Here is a 4,848-nt window from a genome sequence, read left to right as displayed (position 1 = left end):
CAATTGCGGATGTTTATGGGCAGCGGTCGCTTCGCCATTTTGGCGGCGCGCCGCTTGCTCGTTTGCCACCTTATGCTATAAAAGAAAAAATAAATAAATAAGTTTCTCTTATTAACATATTATTATTTTGTGTTTAATTACTTTTATGATTCATAATTGTAGTGTTGATAAGGATTGCACTTTATTTTATTTTATTTATGTATTTACATATTATGGATTTATATTGCATGTGGCTGAGATGTATGTTAAGATAGATGTGTGGTGTGACAAGAATGGATAAAGTTAAGAATGTGTACATTAGAGGAAGTTTGAAAGTAGCGCCAGTGGTGGAGAAATTGAGAAGCAAAAGGTTAGCGTGGTATGGACATGTTATGCGACGAGACGATGGGGACATAAATTTAGAAAGTGTTAAAAATGAATGTGGATGGCTACAAAGGAAGAGGAAGACCGAAGAAAGTATGGATGGATTGTGTGAAAGAGAATATGCTTAAGAAGGGAGTGTATTCAGATATGACGTCTGATAGCTATGGAAGAGCAGCACATACTGTGCCGATCCTCCATAAGAGATAAGGTCAAGTTGATGGTGATATTATGGATTTACTTTGCTTATTTCTTGACTAACAAGAGTATTAACACAAGTGTAAATGTGAATGGTTTGGATATAATTCCATTGTGATTGTCAGCAACCTTAATCTTAACTGATTTAAAAGTGCGATTTCCTTTGTTACGTTTACTTGTTTAAAAATCTATCAGCAAAAAGTATTGGCAATAGTAACTATTTTTGTCAATAGAAATACATAAATATACACATTAAATGCAAACTTTGTAGTAACAAAGTAACATAAAAACATAATGTACCAGAAAAAGTTTCAATTTGTTTTACAAAGAAACGTAAACGTGTTAAATTAAATGCAAATAATAACATCGATCTCTTTAGTATGGAAAACTTTCTGATCGTTTTGTTACGTTTTAATGTAAATGTAATTAATACAAACACTACAAGTGTTATATACTATTATAATAAAGTATAAACACACACTTCTTTGTTGCCTAAGATTAAAATTACGGCATATTTTTGAATAATTCTTTTTTTAACAAAAAGCCCTACACTTACATCACGTTTTAGGCTATATTTTTCACGCCATTAAACTTACGGGGTAAATATTTTGGATAAATATCCCCAATGTGGGAAAGAGACCATAAGTTGCTGCCAACATCAAGGAAGCAAAATTGACATTGGAAGGTATTTTGACATTTCAAATTGAAAATTTGACAAATGTAAACAATAAATTAAAGTTTTTATAATTACATGTGGCTGAAACCGCACGGGAACAGCTAGTTTGTGACAAATGAGCAAATGCAACATTTTTTTGTAGTAAATTTGGCTCCGACGTACAGCAAATTCTAGAGACATACTTAATTTTTTTTATTAGTTCTAGGCGGACGAAGTCGCAAGCGAAAGCTAGTTAATTGATGAATTCAACAAACTTAATAGAGTCGAATATTACTTTTTAAAATTAGTTAAGACATTTCATACATAAGGTTACAATAGATGAAGCATGTACTTGTACATAGCTTTCCAATAGACGATCTTATCTACATAATTACAAAGTCTACATTCGTATACTGAACTAGCAATCTGACCTCTCAATTACCTTTGAGACAGAAGTTGTAACAATATTGTCGCCGACGACATGTCACGTGCCGTGCACACGGACATCAATTCTCAGCAATTAGAGATGCAGTCGCTGTATTAGTTATTCCCGTGTCGCTCATCCGCATGAAATTGTGAAAATACTGTTTTATTGTTTACATTTGTCAAATTATCAATAGCAAATATCAAAATGACATGACATGACAAACCTTGGATATCTTGCTGCCTTAATGTTGGCAGCAACTTATAGTCTCTTTCCGAGATTAGGGTTTTTATCCAAAACATTTACCCCTAAATTTATAGCGTTACGATGTATAGTCTAAAACGTGACGTAAGTGTAGGGCTTTTTAGTGTCTTTTTAGTGTCTCTTTTACTGTTTAGTGTCTCTTTGATTACTATGAGCTTATATGAATGTGTGCAAACTACTCGATTTTTATTTGTGCAATTTATCAGTTGAATGGTCTGAGAAACAATCGACAATCGCACAACAATTGTGACATAGTTTTGACTAGCTCTTAATAATAAATTTCGTTTTAATATATGTTAATAATATCGGTTACCATGATAACCTTGCTTCCTAAATGTTGGTAGCTTGTAGTTTATGGTCCCACATGAAGGTTTTTTTTTCAAATTTAATTATTAACTAAACTAAACATATTTAGTAGCGTGAAAATATATAGCCTAAAGAGTGTTATAACTGTAGGGCTTTTTATTAAAGAAATAGTTATTCTAAAATATGCTGTGATTGCAGACATCCTACGCTACGAAGTAGTGTGTTTACGATTATATTAGTATAGATTTAAGAGTTTTTTTATGAGATTTTGTAAGCACAGTCATGTGAATAAATCCTCGTTTCCTATACGTATATTAACCTGTCTCCCTCTAGAAAGATTTTATTAAAGAACTCCCTACTCCCACTTTTGAAGATTCCTCCCCCTGTTTGTATAATGAACGTATTCGTCCGTAAACAATGTTTACATTTGATTTAACATCGCTTTTTAACTTAATTGGACTAATAAGTTTTAAATAAGCTCGATTTTGCGTTTAATATGAAGATAGTAAATAGCTTTCATATATAACTAGCTGTTGCTCTCGACTTCGTCTGCGTGAAATTAGAAAATATATCTATGTATCTCACTGAGAACGTAGCTTTTGAATGGTGAAAGAATTTTTAAACTCAGCCCAGTAATTTTTGAGTTATTTCAATACACACAAAATTCCAAAAATCTTTCCTCTCTGTCATATTAGTATTGATATAGACTAGCTGTTCCCGTGCGGCTTCACTCGCATGAGAATTATAAAAACTTTATTTTATTGTTTACATTTGTCAAATTCTCAATTGCTACTGTCAAAATTACTGTTACAATAATAGTATGGTAGCGTGTAGTTTATGGTCCCTTTACCACTTGAAGGCTTTTTCTAATTTACTTACCCCCTAAGTTTAGTAGCGTAGCCTAAAGCGTAAGTGTATAGCTTTTCATTAATGAAAGTATTATTCAAAAAGATCTTACGACACAAAGTAGTGTGTGTTCATGCTTTATTATAATAGTATAGATCTAAAACAATTCAATCAATAAAAATAAAATTAAAAAGGTAAAAGAATTGCTAGGTTCCACCGAGATTTGAACTCGGATCGCTGGATTCAGAGTCCAGAGTGCTAACCGTTACACCATGGAACCTTATGGAGTAATTTGTAAAATAAGAACAACTTAAATTAAATGTGATTTTATTGACTTAGCAAGCAAAGAGAATAGATGCTTATTCGTCTTCGAGAAACGTTTTCATTTAGCAAATACACACGCATTTCATGAGGTTATCGAACCAAAAATCCTCGCGAATGGTTAAATGTAGCTAGAAAACTGGCCATAAGAGCCTTAAAAAAGTGTTAAGTAATTTTGATTCAATTACGTTCAAAAGTAAAAATTTACTTCTAAATCTCTGATTAGAATGATTAATTTATTTGCTTATTTAATTTTCTAAATTACGAGTATATTGCGAAAAAATGTACTCAAATCTGCGTATTCATGTTGCATCCCCACTTGTTCTCGTTCGTCAGTGACAGACACATTGGGTATAGGGTCGAGGTCAATTCAAGGTCAACCGTTCTCTCACTAATTAATTTTCTGGTTGAACAGAAATGTTATTTTCAAATAAATTCTTTGTAATTTTACGCTCAATTTCAACTGGACATGTCGACTGTTCATGTAAAACTGTGTGTAGTTAACATTTTATCTGTTAGTTACACTGTGTAGTTAAATGTTTGCCTACAAATGTACAGTTTTAAAAGAACAGTTCGATTTTTTAGTTAAAACTGTTAGAACTGAGCGCAGAGCTTTGACCCTAACATCGTATGATAAAATAATTGTGTTCAAGTAGAGATTAAAGTTACAAGAGTAAAATAACTTGAACAAATAGCAATAAACTAACCTTGTTGACATTATTAGAAAACTTTTAAAATAACACTGAGATCATCCCTCGAGTCCATCGTCTACCACTTGTCTACGATGCTCTACGATTGTCTACGAGTCTACAGTTGTCTACGATTCTCGATAGAAAATTAAATATTTAGCTTGAAGTTAATGAACGATAAGTTTGACGAAACTTAACTTATATGACTAAGAAAAAAAAATCTGTTTTATAGCAGCAAAGTTTTTTTATTTATTATCTTACTTATAAATGTGAACGTTTATTATTGAAATGATTTTTTCCTACCTAGTATTTGTTGGAATTGAAGTAATTATAAAATAACAAGTTAATGAGAGCGTCGGTGGAGGTTTTTTGAAGTTACTCAAGCTCAATGGCGAAGTATTAGTCTTATTATTATCTACCAATTTTTAAGTTAATAGCAAACCAGTAACTATATTTCTAACATAATTAATACTTCCTTTATTTATCATGTTGGTATTATCTCCGTAATTAACAAACTGTAGGTGTACTTTGCGTAAGTTTCCAACTTATGCTTTATAGTAAGTGAATACCGGAAGTTGTTTTAATTAAACACAACTTCATTCACTGTAAAATTTCACATGTTATTTAACACATGGTTACACTATATTATGTTTTACTACCATTCGCCAGCTACTCCGTCCTCGTGGAATTCAAAAAACAAAATTAAGTAACATATGTGTTCTTCAGGAGTATCATCTACATTTGAACTAAATTTCATCGAATTCCATTTAACCGTTTAGTACACA

General features: G+C 31.8%; 1 non-coding gene across 1 annotated transcript; it reads right to left on the bottom strand.

Moving 5' to 3' along the window:
• Positions 1-3,261: 3,261 nt before the first annotated feature.
• Trnaq-cug lies at positions 3,262-3,333 on the bottom strand. Its single transcript has one exon. It is a non-coding gene; the product is annotated as a tRNA-Gln (tRNA).
• Between the last annotated feature and the right edge of the window lie 1,515 nt (positions 3,334-4,848).

This window comes from Papilio polytes, unplaced genomic scaffold (assembly GCF_000836215.1).
Source record: "Papilio polytes unplaced genomic scaffold, Ppol_1.0 DF822067.1, whole genome shotgun sequence".
NCBI lineage: Eukaryota > Metazoa > Arthropoda > Insecta > Lepidoptera > Papilionidae > Papilio > Papilio polytes.
This window is presented reverse-complemented; position numbering and strand designations above follow the sequence as displayed.